The 15,765-nt window shown below is 36.3% G+C and overlaps 1 long non-coding RNA gene and 1 other non-coding gene across 4 annotated transcripts in view; one reads left to right on the plus strand and one right to left on the minus strand.

The window, feature by feature from the left end:
* Positions 1-15,765, minus strand: part of LOC147873406 (uncharacterized) — a 260,616-nt gene that overhangs the window by 102,176 nt on the left and 142,675 nt on the right. For 2 of the 3 annotated variants that reach the window (XR_015535729.1, XR_015535730.1), the window contains 2 exons: positions 1,040-1,167; positions 175-378 (listed from right to left, as the gene is read on the minus strand). This is a non-coding gene — a long non-coding RNA (uncharacterized LOC147873406). Of the gene's footprint in view, positions 1-174; positions 379-1,039; positions 1,168-15,765 lie in introns of those variants that run through there. The other variant, XR_015535728.1, reaches the window with a different exon arrangement.
* TRNAQ-CUG (transfer RNA glutamine (anticodon CUG)) lies at positions 3,132-3,203 on the plus strand. The gene has a single exon. It is a non-coding gene; the product is annotated as a tRNA-Gln (tRNA).

Raw genomic sequence — 15,765 nt, forward strand, 5'->3', positions numbered from 1 at the left:
TATAATCCTGATCACTGACGTTACAGCATTTTCACACGGTTCAATTCATCAATAAAATAAAATATTAAACAAACGAAATAAACTGTACAACTATAATTCTGACTCCGAACATATCTGACAAGCACAATTACTAAGGAGTTACAAGCATGAAGTAAGACAAATCCCGTTGTAAAAATCAAATTGCTTTCCTTTCCTTTCCTTGTAGTGGGTTTGTGGTATGTACTATAAGAATGTTTCCAGGGAAGAAGGCGAAAACAACATCCCTTTCCTGTAGTAATGTGGTGTTGGGACGTGCTCCGAGAGATAAGGGATGCGGAAAGACTACGTGGGTGTCCCTAAATCGACACACCCTTTTATTTGTAGTTCTAGCTGAACCACCTTTAAAGAAAGGGTGTACATGTTCGACAAGCTGTACAATACAAACAAAAATACAATACTGCATCAAAGAATATTTCTACAACATAAGAGAATCATATCTGAGAAAAAATTTATGGTAGCATAAAAGAGCGGATATAAGAAACTTTGGACAAATAAATTTAATTTATATCGAGTGACTCACCTACTGTCCGAAACACATAACATTTTGGGTATATAAATAAAATAAATGTCATAAAAATACTCTTGTATTGCAGAGACAATAATCACTCTGGAATTATAAATTGTTCAAAGTATTTGCCAGTGACCAGGCTTTGAACAGAACCGAATCGCACAACTTTGTCGAAACTGAATCTAAAGATTTCAACATAACAATTAGTTTTTATACAACCAAAAACAGACAAAGAAAGATTCGTTACATGAAGTGTTTTGACTAAAATGAGTCATCTTCAAGATTTTAATTTTTGTATGAGGACAAGCACTGAAATCTGGCTAATTAATAGATGTCGCCTACTTTGCGTCTATGTCCTTGTCCTCGCTATTTCCAGACGTAAAAATATTACTGTGTTCACGTTTCTACCTTAATATTTATTACAACTGATACGTTCTGATGCTACGAACAACGAAAAGGAGCCCCAAAACAGCGGAATGTTTCCTCTCTAACCTCTGTCAGATGACGTTCCTCATGAAGACACATCACAGCTAGCCTACCTCTCTGCTTGCTCTGTACACCAATGAGACCTGTGGGCAAAGTTCCAGGTGTCTGCAAGACGACCCACGTAATAGAGGAATCTGAAACCAAGTGAACGGTAGCGGATTAAGACTAACTAAATGGAGCGGAGTCCTAACTGAGAAACTAATAGTACATCCAGTTGGTCAAGAAATTTCTCACCTTTCATGCAACCCGAATGTTCATCACCGTCTTCACAAGAGCTCGTCATCATTCCCTATCCAAAGCAAGATGAGACCAGTCAACATCCTGCAACACTGCAACACTATTTCCCTAACATCCATTTTAATATTAACCTCCCTTCCATTTGGTCTCTTCCCTTCAGGATTCCAGATAAAAAAAATTGTTAGTGTTTCTCATCTCCCCATGCGCGCTATAATTCTCACCCATCTCATTCTCCTTGATTTGATCATCCTAAAAATATTTGGCGAAAAATACAACTTACAGACCTCCTCATTATGTAATTTCTCCACCGTCTTGCCACTTCACCCCTCTTTGGTACCCTGTATCAAAACGTGGAATGTCAATGCAGCTGAGAAAACAAAGCACTACACAAAAAATAAACATCACGAAGAAAGCTCTGAAAACTGTTATCGCTGATAAATTGATCCTGTCTACTAAAAGGAGTGACCACATAAATCAGACATTGTGAACAGCTGGTGGCATGATAAAATGCAGTTTGACAAAGGCTGGATATCTTTGCTCTAGAATGCTTCACTTCAAGGGCTTGTTTCACCTCCATTTTTTACTCACGTCACAATATATGTTCATATGTACTTTTAGACACGTTAATAACCTCCCATAACACATAATTTTACCACGTGCAAAGGCAGTTCCTCCAATATCGGAAAGTAATAAAAATATAGGCCTATATATCACCTGTGGTTCGTATAAAGATACCATAAATGAGCAGAGTGTTATGAGGGAAATATTGTCAAGTATGTTTCGAACACGACAATGAAGAGGTCCTTCACATGTTCACGACGAAACTTAAATGTCTTTCAAAACAGGAGCATGCATTAAATACTGTTCATAAGTTATTGTATTACAATTAAGAAACTGGTGACTCCAGCCCCGAAATTGGGTGACATTATCACTTCATTCTTGACCACCACAAGAGATTTCGGATGTAAAAAGCCTAAATGGTTAGAAATTTGATTTACAGAAATGTCTATAATTGGACGTGAAATTGAAAATCTAGTTACGTAACCAAAGAATACAAATCTCATTGTCCCAGCATCTCAAAATAGAAAAAAAATATTCAGAACAATTTAATCCTCTGAGCCCAATAAAATACTCCGAAATTTCCTTCGAAAATCGCCACAAATTCTAATATGACGGTCATGTTCTGTCGATACAGGACCCTGCTACTAAATGGCTTATTCCTTAAGCAAACAAAATCAAATATTAAGTAGCATATACAAAAAAATCAAAATATATAAGCTTCACTCTAAAATATGTTAATAACACTCTCGAAAAGGGAGAGGATATTTATTTAACTATAAAACAGATATTTGAGCCATACCTTGTTGGAATTTTAATCTCAGAAAGTTAACAATAGTGTTTCAGTGTTGATCGTTACCCTCAGTTTCATGATAGCCATTTCAGAAGCCAGAATAAAGACTGTGCGTATGGACGTAATTAGAACACAACAAAAACATTAGACTAGCCTGAAAGCTTCCTTTATCCCGGAGGGATTTAGGCCACAGTTAAGTTCATAAATGAGGTGGGTTAATGACCACAGCTGTTTAGGTCTGCACAAAAAATAAATTGTTTGGAACTAATTACTTCGAACAATTATATTGTCTCACTCGTGCAAGAAAATTTCCACCAAAACTGTATCTCACTGTACTTCTGTTTACATTTTCTTGTGAAAATATATAACTGAGGTCACAAGAATTTTTATAATCGTTATTTAGAAAATAAATAATTTAGTTAGAGAAATGGCTCCCGGAATTGACAATAAAACGAATATATTAAATCATTTGGGGAACTGTACTCTCACAGGAGGCAAAGTCCGAATTGTGGTCCCATGGTGTAATCGTTAGCACTCTGGACTCTGAATCCAGCGATCCGAGTTCAAATCTCGGTGGGACCTGCAATTTATTTCGCTATTTTACGTATATGAACAGGTCCCAGTCCGAGAAAAGGATGGAAGGATCCTGTTCATATGGACCTGTCGTCAGACAGAACAGAACAGAAAAAAAACAAAAAAACAAAAACAAACACTACCACCACCACCACCACCACTCCACTGCGAATGAGGGTCATGCAGTTTATTTAACAACGATATTTCAACTACGTGGTATGGTATGATAGAATTCTTATGAAGAATGAAGTGAAAAATATGAGGAAATGTAAATTAAAAATTTGGAAATCAAGAAGCGCGTCTTAGAGTTCTGAAGCATATTCTGCACCATTTCTGGAGGAGTATCCTGAACGAGACCCAAAATAGCACTGTGATATATTTAAATATAAATTTCCAATTGCAATTACATGTATGTTACATTTTTTGTCACTTCATTCTACGATATAAAAATAATGCACATGAAAAAGGAAGCGGGCAATTATTTAACCATTCTGGTCACATTTTACACATACATGTGAAGTCCTTCATATTTTCAGTAGCCTTTGAAGCGTGGTCAAAGCTTGAGGTTCACTCGGCTCTCAAAGCGAAAGAATATAAAGTAAACATAATTAAAACTTTTCCTTCAGTAAAACAGACGGAGTGAGCATTCGACACTTTGAAAACACGTTGCAATATTTTGTACAAAGTATTTTGCATGTATATAGTTAAAAATTATACTAAGCATTAAGTCATTCATTATTACCAAAATACGTCATCTAGATCCTATTCACTTCGGCATTTCCTGTCAACAGTGAGTTCAGATTCACACTTTTCCACTTAAAATATTATTTACACATACAAGTAATTGTCATATGTTTAAAAAATTGTGCTAAGTGCAATCAGACGTACACGACATAAAATAAAGCAAACAATTTCCTTACAGGTACTGTATTAATATTGCTTGTTTTAAATTAGGGCATATCTTTCTTCCATCCAACCGCGTAGACTATTTAGGCCTTCAAGTTAACTGACCTCTATTGGTATCCAGTACGTAGAAAAATAAATGCGACATCAAATAAAAATGGCCGCTGTTGTTAATAATGCAGTATGAATTAAATACAAGAATAATGGCACCAATGGCATAAGCCTTATTTATATATTAAATACACATAATTTTGATAAAAACTAATAAAGATGCTGGTCTGTTTGTTTGTAGTATAGTTATTTTCTATAAACACCTAAAACTCACGTTATGAAAATTTCTCACTTGATACATACAATACTTAATCGAAAAACACCCAGAACTTACAACACAAAATTTCCTACTCGGTACGAAGGATACGAGAATAATTTTAATCGAAGAATAATTTAAATAAGTTGTTTTATCTTAAAAATACCCAAAACCAAAGAAGGCTTTCTGTCAACGAATAGTAGATTTATAAACCTAATTACGAACAAATGTAAATTATTGTGAGTGAAGGTATTTTTCTTACGTATGTGATGAACATAAATACAATAAAATTACGTCACATTTACTTGATTATAAGCCACTGATCAAAGAAGAGGAATTGTTTTTGTGGATTATAATCAATCTACAGCATATTTTTCTTCGCCCCGCTGACTGAAAACCATTTAAGAAGGCGCAGTTAATTTCAGAAGTCCTGTTATTTATCTTTCAGTGTATTGAACGGTCTTGGTCGAATCAGCCTCACAGGCTTCAAAGCTCTGGCAACAGATACGCGCATTTTTTGCGCATCTCTTGTACTGGGAGGTTTAAAAATGCATTATATTAATTGGAAACTTTTCCTCGGGGAATAGCAACGACCCGGCTGAAAGAATTTGCTTTGCAATTTAATTTTAGCCTAACTAAACCAACTAATTAATGTTGGCGCTCTCTGAACGTTACAGAATATCGACATGTGTGGAAAGTACAGAACATATCCAAGCAAAGCAGAAAGAAAAATAAAAGGAGTAGAAGTATAGAAGCAATGAAGAACGAAAAACTAACAAAGGGTGAAAGCAAGAGAAGAAATTTTACAAAAGAAGGCTGTCAAGAAAACGGAGAGGAAGAGTCTGTGTATGTAAAATGTTCACGACAGGCATAATGCGACGGGAGCACTGAGTCAGTACGTAGTTGAAGCCTCGGGAGAGACAGGAATTGTTATCTCTACACCCACGTCGAGCCTCGTGCCCAATGGATGCCTGGGTTAAAGCGTTCAAAGTGCCAAGATGACCGCTCACTTCTCGAAGACTATACAGAGTTCATTGTAAGAACGAGCAAATCCAGACAAAACAATTTCGTGACAAAACATACACGCCAGTGTCAAATAATTTTTGCCTTGTGGTTCTTTAAAGCCTTGAGCAAAGCGAATGAAATAAATTGACAATTAAGACCTGCCATAAAAAGGAAGCTATGGGCTGGTGCGTATAAAAAAACTCTTTGGCTTGTACGAGACGACAGCAAGAATGATTTACTGAAAAACGTGACATTTTATAAACATTCATAAATTCGGCACGTCCCTTAGCGAACTAGCCTACTGAGTAAAGGACACAAAAACATAAATTAGAAAAGTGAATAAACACAATAAACACATCAAAGACCCCAGTTACGTTCATTTAAGCATTGTGTATCCCTGCATCAAAATTCGTGATATTGGACGCAACTTTGTTTTGAGACTTTGTAAGCTACGAAACAGAAGAGGCTATGTGAATCGATCAGAGCGAACCTTGCAATAATTAGGTTTTTACATCGTATTCAAACACTTATCACCGTTCTTATTATAAATGAGACCAGTTACTGCACATGTAAAATGTCCGATTTATTCATTTTAATTGATATTTATACACTAAAAACAACTAATATATCGCTTAAATTGTTTCCGTTAAACATTAAATATATGTGTTTACATAAGTAAGAACTTACGGACTGGTGTGTGAATTCAGAGGAACTTCAGGGTACAAGGGAATTTGGGCCAGTATAAAGTTCACGTTGTTAACATAAAATATATATGCCAGACCATAAAAGGCGATAAGAATGGGCAATATTAAAAGAAAATAGTTATATACGGTGACATAACATGCCCGGATGTAAAGGTACCTGGCAGTGACATTGAATATAAAAGTACAAAATTATTACAAGAAGAAAGTGTGATAAAAAGTGATGATGATATTTCACGATGAAAAGGGCCTGTTAAATCCTATTAAAAAATAATGTTAATAGCGACACACAAATATAATTTAATGTGACGTAACATACCATGAGTTAAATAAGCATGATATAGCTGTATAGCAGGAAGGAAAGCTACGTCATACATGCCAAATCAGGATTATTAGACTAATCAGTAGTTGTTGACTTTTTCTTATCATGTAGCTGAGATAAATCTGTAAGCCATTTCCGCTAATTTAGAGCGTGAGTGATTAGGAAAGCATCTAAGGATATGCACTAACAATGATTCGAAACCTTTTATTGCCTTGATGTCGAGAGAAATGAAAATGTTACGCTCTAAATGTAACCTTATTATCAGTGCAGGTAAACTCGGCAATGCCTAAATATCACCTTTCCTGGCCACGTCGCCTTTTAATTGCGGTCACAACTCTGGAAACATCATTCTCAAAGTCCACTGATATCTCTACACAAAATATCGGATTGATTGCCTACAATTATAAATATAAAGTGATTTATTTCTATTCATTGTGAGTTTAATAGGATAATCATATTAAGAATATTTAACCGAAAGATGTAAGTTATTACTAAAGCAGGTGAAATTATTAGTTTGTTGTAAACTGAGAAGAATAAGCTCCACTTAGGGGTAGCAATTTTTCGTAACGTAATAATGTGCAGCTTCAACATGTAAGCCATAAAGGATTCTACACAAAGACGTTAATTTTCAATACAAGTTTATTAAACGTGTTTAACAACTGCAGCTTTTCCTCACATAAACCACCAGTTATTATTTTAACGACTAGTATCTACATATGTCTGCAAATTAAAACGACTGTATATGAAAGCTTAAATTTAACGAGGGTTTCTCTGCTCTTTGCTAAGGCTACACAACTGAATTTTGTGTTTCTGTAATTCAGAAACAAATACGTAAGTACATTAGCATGTTAGAGGAAGGTAAACTATCTTATTTGATATAATGAGCGATGTTGGTCACGTTTATGTGCACTGTTGTTATAATAGCTAAGCGGTTTTTCGCCTTATCGGATAATTATTATGCGGTTGCTATGGTGATCCTGTTAAGAGAATCTCTGCCTTATGATCCTCATTGCTTGAAAGTTTATTAGTTTCTTCAGGGGCTAAAACGGAAAACTAGACATTCGAGTGCTTCGCAGTTTAATGGTTTTTCTAAATAAAAGGACAGTTATACTCGAATTCCATCAACATTTGTTTAAAAAGTAGGCCAAAATTCTTTGCTCAAAAGTTTATTCTGTAATGGGCCTACATATACTGCCACGAACAGGGAAAAAACAATTAATTTACGAAAAAATGCCAATCCCTTCTTTCACCTTAAGAACGTACATCACTTACATTCTCAGGAATATTATGAATATAAATTCTGATTCAAACATATTATTATAAAAATCTACCGCGTGAATATTCAATCATTATTCTCAGTTTATCACAGTATACAATATTTCAAAATTAAACAAATTTAGGGTGTAACTAACCTGAGAAAGAATATAAGCTCCAATTATTTATATTCATGCGAAAGGCATGAGTTAAAATCTTGACAAATATTTTTAAAAGTAATTATTGTAGATGGCACTGCAAAGACAAATGTTTTCGGTTTAGAAATAATAATTTTTCCTATAATATTCAATGATAAGTATCGAACGATCAGCCTTATATAAATCTTTCGGTCAAGAAAGATTGATAAGAAATGTAAGTATTTGTCGAATATCCCCACAGGAACACTGTGGGATTTATGCTAGTACAATAAATTAAAGAGAACTGTTCAGATACTTCAACAACATCGAACAATTTAAAGAGAATTCGAGCAACAAAATTGCGTAATCATGGTGTTCACTGAACCCCAATTCAGGCTCGTGACAAAGCCCATTAGATGTTGAATGAGTCTATTCTAAATCTACCTTCAGAAGCTAAACACAGATGGGGCAAATGTGTATTTCAGGGCTGGGAATCGAAGCATGATTCTCGAGTTTAGGCGGTCTAAACAGTGAGCGCATTGCATCTCGGGGCCAAGAAAGCTTGACAGTATTTTCAACCTACACTACAATGTCGTATAGAAAACGCTGCTGCATGAATTCCTTACAGAAAAATTGTTATTTTTAATTATAAAAGACTTGTATAAGAAAATTACTGATGTGTTTCTCTCCGTAGTAGGACACAAAAATGAGTTCGTTTTTCACATAGCAACGTCGTTTAATTACAGGTATGGGTATCTTGCCTTGCTTGAAGTTCTCTTTTGATAACACTGCAATTAAAATATGCAAATGTTTCCCCGAAGAATACAGGCGCACATTCATCGTTATTCTGCACAAAGTTCATGAGCATCAGAACCGAAATAATTAAATTGGCCCTTTAAATAACCGTATGTTTATTTTATTTAACAAGAGCCACACAGAGAAATTAAAAGAACATCGCTGCTTTAGGCGAAATTCAAACTACGTATGCTGAGCAGGTAGAACACGTTATTTGAACAAAACACAATTTTTATGAAAAAGATTAGTTCTATAAAATGTTAGTATCGCTGCGGTTTCAAGAAACAGCAGGTATTTTCTTATACAAAATCATTCAATTGAGACAGCACAGAAACTTGTTCGTTACGATGTAATACGATGTATATTTCCATTTGTATTCAAATGAGAAAGATGAACGAGTTACAGAGAACTGAAAGGAGTTCTGTTTCCAAACTGTGCCACACATGCTTCGAAGACGACAGCGTTCCTTCCTTCAAAGAATGCAGATTCTCTCTTTAATTTGTTGCTACTGAAAAGTATAGGACTAATATCACCTACTGAAGAAGATAAAGACAATCTTTCGCTTCTCTGAACATAATGATCTCAAAAGAACGTAACAGCAAACAGAACTGATAAAGTTTCGAAAAATTAAATACATATATTAATAATCAGAAACAGTTGTTATTATATTCCCAATTTTAATATTATAATATTATTACTATGAATGTGAATGTATGTTTGGCACGCAGAAGCAGCTAACTGAATGTATGGAGGCTGGTATGAAGGTCTTGACTCTGCAGGTCTTATCACATTCCTCTTTTCTATTTACTTAAACTGGGCATCTAAAGTAATAGCTACATTCGTGAATTTTAATGTAAATATAATGTAAATGTAAAACTGAGGAATAATGCATGGCAATGCGCCTTCGGACACACTTCAATTAAGTTAAAAACATTGGATAGCCCTGCAAATGTCATTATTGTGTATTGTTGGTACAAAGAGTCTAAAATGAAGGCATGATATTTCTGTGTATTTGTCCTCATTTCATCTCTGAAATTACGGAACACAATTAACCTGTACTTGGTGCACGGGGTCTAAATCGAAAGACGTACACCGATTTGACTTTTAATTCGAATCGGTCGTAAAATATCTGCATTACATGAAGCGCAAATAAGGCTTTAATTTAACAGAATCAGGCCATCGAACAAAGAAGTGTTGAATAACATACAATATAGAGTTCATAGTAATTTACCTTCACTCAAAACATTTTCTTTTTCGATATGAAAAATATTTAACGATTATAAAGGAAATGACTTTTAGTTTTGTTCAGTAGCTTTATAGCCGTTGGTTTATATCCGTAGTAAATTAACGTACAGACCAATAAGAGACGCAGAATCGCAAACAACAGCTTGGTAGAAATCTTTCAACTCGTATGTTTCGGTTTGCCAGCGAAAATTTTAGAACTACTGGAAATAAGCACGGCGAATATGTATCCTGACATCATATACCTTAGCACACACCCGTATCTCAAAATATTGCGTAAAACAATTCTTAACCAATTCACTCACACAACGGAGTAGTCCTCCTTGAGAAGGTGACAGTACGCTAAGATAGTGAATAAATTGAAGATTTCTGTTTTCTGGGTTGTTGCGCCGTGTAGTCTGGTCGATGTTTATCAACGTTTCAGAGGTCATTCATCGCCCTGATGACGGAGGCAGTATGACCTCTGAAACGTTGGTTAACATCGACCATATTACACAGCGCAACAACACAGAAGACAGAAATCTTCATACTCACCGCTGTGAAAACCTCAAATCTTACACAGTGAAGAAATTGTCCGTCTTTTACGGAAACAAACCGTGTTTACAACTGCCATCGCCAATCGCTATCCCAAGCCAGATTATCTATTCCACATCCATCATACCTATTTCTCTAAGACGCATTTTAATATTATACACCCATCTACGCCTACGTCTTCCTACTTCCTTCAGCATTTCGAACAAAAGTCTTTACGAATTCCTCATCTCGCCCATGCGCACTACATGCCAAGCCCATCTCATCCTCCTTATTTTGATTATCGTAATAATAATCATTGAAAACCACTAATTAGAGCCGCTCATAATGCAGTTTTCTCCAGCCTCCTGTCACTTCTTATCTTTAACTAGCACGGGTACTCTTATGTTGATGGAAGCTTTTATAACAAAGTGGTAGATGTTAAGTCCATACAAGAACCAGGTACTCGATTAAGAGGATCATTTAACTTAAAAACATTCTAATCATGGATGGCTGCTCTTTCCCATGGCTTACTGTACCATCTGAGCGCTCGCCTAGGACAATGTGTATCGTAAGTAGGGCATATAAAAGTAGAAGATAAGTAAGGTGGCAGAAAACAGTTGGTTTAAATGACATACTGAAGATTACGTACGTGAACACTCCGTGAGAATATACTGACAGACGAGAACACTTAACTGAAACAGAAAGATAATTCAGATTTCCTTACGGCTCCTGATTTAAATAGAGGAAGGTTACATTTCCTAGGTGACCCATAGCAACGTCTTTGTGAAAACCCGTAACTTAGCTCTCATTATTATAGTGGATACCGATCAAGTCTATTTATGAATCTTGGATAATACATCAGAGAGCTGCTTATCGAGTTTCGTATGACAATCGAATATCAAATTAACAAAATATACGTAACTAACTGAATTAACATAGCAAAATAGAAGATATTCTGTTTTATGATGTTCACTATTGAGACAATAGGTTTCAACTGACAAAGACATCCCCAGCTGCTATAATAGTAATAATAACAACAAAATGTATTTCGGAAATACCTGCTGCACTATGTACCTTAGGGGCATGGTTTGTCTCGGGTACATAGAAGAAAATAACCTATAAAATGGTGAATAGATGGAATAATAATAATAATTATAATAATAATAATAATACTGAACGGACTTTACACAAATAGGTTTAAAGAGTGTGGACAGGATTCATCTGGCTCAGGATAGGGACCAGTGCAGACTTTTGTGAACACAGCAATGAATCTTATGGTTTCATATGAGGTGGGGCTCTTGACTAGCTAACAGAGTATTAGGTTTTGAAGGAGGACATTGATCCACGGATTTGGTTACTGATAATACTTCTGTTTCAGTGGGAAAACAAGAAGAATGGATTCTTCCAAAAGCTTAATATTATTGATTTCTTACGGAAAAACATGTAACAGAGTTATTTGAGTCAGTGCTACGTTTCTTAGAAAATTTGTCAGGTTATGTAGTTTGTTGAACTCATTGGCCATTTGTTTGTTTGACGATTGTTCTTCAACGGCATAGCTGTCAAATGTTAGAACAATAGTGAATGATGAATTGTAAAGGATGCGGAAGGTACTCTTCAGTATCTGCCACAAAACACTGAAGAGAACAACAATCTCTGTTAGAACGTCAGTCTGTGGGCGAATATTAAAGCCTAGAACATTCCAAATATAAACAATGATTTAACAGATCAGTACGTGCTGTGTTGTCCTGTCATGATTCGTAATTTCCTCAAATTTTGTTGTAGCCGAAGTTTTAGCTTCAAGTCAGTTAAAACGTTAATTAACCTGTAACAGTAAGTGACGCAATGGTTAAGGCTCGATCTATATATTCCAACTGATCCTGAACGTATTATTTTCCTTGTGAAATAAAGCTACATAAGAGCTTACAGTTTCTTTTGTAAGAATTTCAAAACGCCAATCCACTCAGCTGCCTTTATTTGTGACATCATAGGTCTTGGAAAATAATCTTACCTCTGCTCCTCGTATTCAGTAAGTTGGTCTGCTGTTTGTAGGTTATGTATGTAACCTGACGCAAATTTGCAGGCTCAACTATCGATTAGTTCCCACGCTCCGTACCTTTCACACACAGGCAGTCTGTCAAACAGTCTGCTGACAACCTTATCTTCTATCCCACTTCCGCGCCACTTGCTTGTTAATTAATTTAAAGTCATCTACACAGCTAGTTAGGTAAATTTATAGTAATACTGTAACCTCCAACAGAAACCCTAAACACTGCACTTAACGATATAAATGAGGAGGGCTCAACACACTCGCCTCTCGAACACGCCAGTGTCGCTTTAACAGCTGCCCTCATGACACACAGCACAGGTCAAAGATTTATTGTTCGATATCTGTGGAAAAATAAGAAAGAACCGGAGAGAATATTAATGCAAGAAATAAGCGATTCTTCGCTCCTTGGCTCCTGAATGTTCACTGCTCGGTCTCACTGTTTCACTCAACTCCTCTTGTTTTGCACTCGTCAGTCGAACACGCGAGTGTGTTTGTTGAGCCCAACTGGTTATAGGACTAGGAGAGACAGACGAATCAGAATTTTCGTAGGAGATCGTCTGGAAGAGCGAGAAAGAGATAGAAGAAATATATTACGATGAATATGAGGGAGGTGTACACTCATGTGTTGTGACAAGGCATCATCCCAATATATACAGCGCGGTGAGAGGCACACGAATCATCTCAGAACGTGTCGAATGGCATGTTGTGGTCGAAATTTCTGGTTCTGCTTCTGCTGCTTATGAGCAATCAGTAAAGTTGCCGGCTACGGGGTGGAAGTCCGGGATTCGGTTCCCGGTGTAAGGAATTTTCATTCGGCTATCGGGAGGAAAGTGGCAGATCACTTAGTTTCGCCTAATGCCGAATGCCGAATGCCTCTATGTGTCCTGTTAGACACATGGCCAACTTTATCTATGCATGTGACTTTATTGACGTTGTGGTTTAACTCAATATTTGTGACGGAAGAACGTTTTAGTAAGTTTACCAACTTGGTTCTTGCGATGTTTTAATTAAATCTCCACACCTTAGATTAAATAGAAATCGTCACATCTTTGAACATGTGTGTTTCCGCAGTTAAGTAATGGTATGAACACAGAAATTCTGTCCTGCTGTACATTTCACCATTCATAATTTTAAAATTGTTTTAGGAACAACCACAAAATTTCCTGGACCGTAATTATTCTGACCTATATCCAGGGTGTAAGACGGTAACAAACTTGCAGAGTACTGCTTGAGATCTTGATATATTTAAAAGTACGTGAAAGAACCAATAACATGCTACATAATTCTGAAGCACCATATAAACGATCAGTTTATAATCTTTACTAAAAGTAAGAAGAAAATTTATTATTTATTATTAAAATTCCATGCATGAAGACTTGAAGGTTGAGGGGATTACAGATTGAGTGCAGGATAAACTTAGCATTATCCAGCCCAGCACCGCCACGTGTTCAATATCGATTACAATGTTTAAATCAAAGCTCTGTGTGAATAGCATATTACAATTATTATAACGTGTTTGAATACAAATTGTGTCAGCTCTATTTGGCTAAAGATTATATAAAATATGATGCTTTTATGCTATTAAATACAGCCAATCCATCCTATATGCAAAATAGTTCCGAGTGTTTGAAAGATATTTCTGTCTCCGACTCCGTTCTTCCGTAATCGTGTAGCCCCATAGTCGGATATATTTAATTATAACAGGTACTTATTTTAAATAATGCGATTCGATAACAGTAGATGTCCACCAGCGTTTGCCCTGATGACGAAGGCAGCATGACCTCTAAAACGTTGATAGACATCCACTACACAACACGACTCAACAACCCAGGAAGACAGCAATCTTCTCAATCAATGTAAACTGGATTTATACAGAACTGTGTATGTCTAAACCAACTGTTTGCATTCTTAACCACAATCTCGCAACCAAGCCACTTCATAACTTGACATATTGCAATTTAATGTAACACCATTATGCTTCCGAAACTGTGCATTTTAACCCAAATCCCATGGCCAGACCTTTACAACCTGACCTGCGGTTCTTACCAATAGAGTTCTTATTTTTAGAAAATTTTCTGCTATGTATCCGTTGGCATGCAGATGAATTTCACACCGATTTACGACACGGCTAAGTTAAATTGAAGAACACACAGGCACAAACAGTCTTACGTGCTCACAACCTTTTAAATCCACAAAAACAAAATGCGATTTGAGGTTCTCACGGTGACTCGTGTAAAGATGGCTGTTTTCGTAAGTATCACAGTGTAGTTTAGTAGAAACTGACAGACATTTCGGACGGCTTCTTCGCTCCGTCACCCTGATGAAGGAGGTGGTAAGGTCCTCTGAAACGACGGCCAGTACCTTCCAGGCTATACAATGTTACATCTCTGTCGACAACCGTCTTCATTAACAAAATAATCTCCATTCTGTTCAATATAAAACAGCACGAGTGGAACATAATTTACATGTTTTATATTATACATTAACTGCTCTTCTATAATATGCACTAATACAACAGACGCCCATGTTATTACTCCTACGGGAGACAAGCGTCATGTTATATACTGTGGGCGACAATATCAGCCATTTTCGTGCCACTAGACTGAATTATTCCGCGGTGGCTAATGTACGTAATCGGACGGACTGACAGAGCATGGTGCTGTGCTGTGTTATGTTTTAGACAGAGTGAAACTACAACTAAAACTGTCGTTTAAATAAGTGGTCCTGTAGCATATTTTATTACGTGAGAGAATGTTACCTCGGTCTGTTAGCTAAACAATATACTCAAAAATCAGCTTCCTTATATAAAGATGAAGTTATGTAGAAAAACTCAAGAAAATTTGGTGTTCAGAACAGCTGAAACTCAGTTAACCACCTGCAGGTCAGCACGTCGTAGTAACACGTAACACCACAATCCACAGACTTTTTGGGGAATTCTAAAACACCATTGCCTTTAAACTTCCGAATCAAAATTAACATTTGTACACCTTGAAACGGACTTTTCAGTGAAGAGCTTAGTGCCGTGATTTCGTGTTTGATATGCCCCGTGTTCAAACAACCTGCGGCCAACTACACTGCCTGAGGTACAACTTCGGTTAGTTCCGTTTCTCCATAAAATTATTGGGAAGGTATCGTAAACATATAGCGACTACATACTGACACGTAATTCTCAACTCAGAATCAATTACAATTCTGCTTGTATAAGATAGTTTACTGGCGTTGTACGAACTGTAGATATTTGTATTGTCAAAGATGAGAACAATTATTCACAAAGGGGTGAAAGTAGACAATCGGTCGTGGTCGACTTTATAGTCCTGAAAATTATTTAGTCCCATATAATGAATC

Source organism: Zootermopsis nevadensis, unplaced genomic scaffold, assembly GCF_977971745.1.
Source record: "Zootermopsis nevadensis isolate Lab colony 2312 unplaced genomic scaffold, Znev_1.0 Znev_ptg000018l, whole genome shotgun sequence".
Taxonomy (NCBI): Eukaryota; Metazoa; Arthropoda; class Insecta; order Blattodea; family Termopsidae; genus Zootermopsis; species Zootermopsis nevadensis.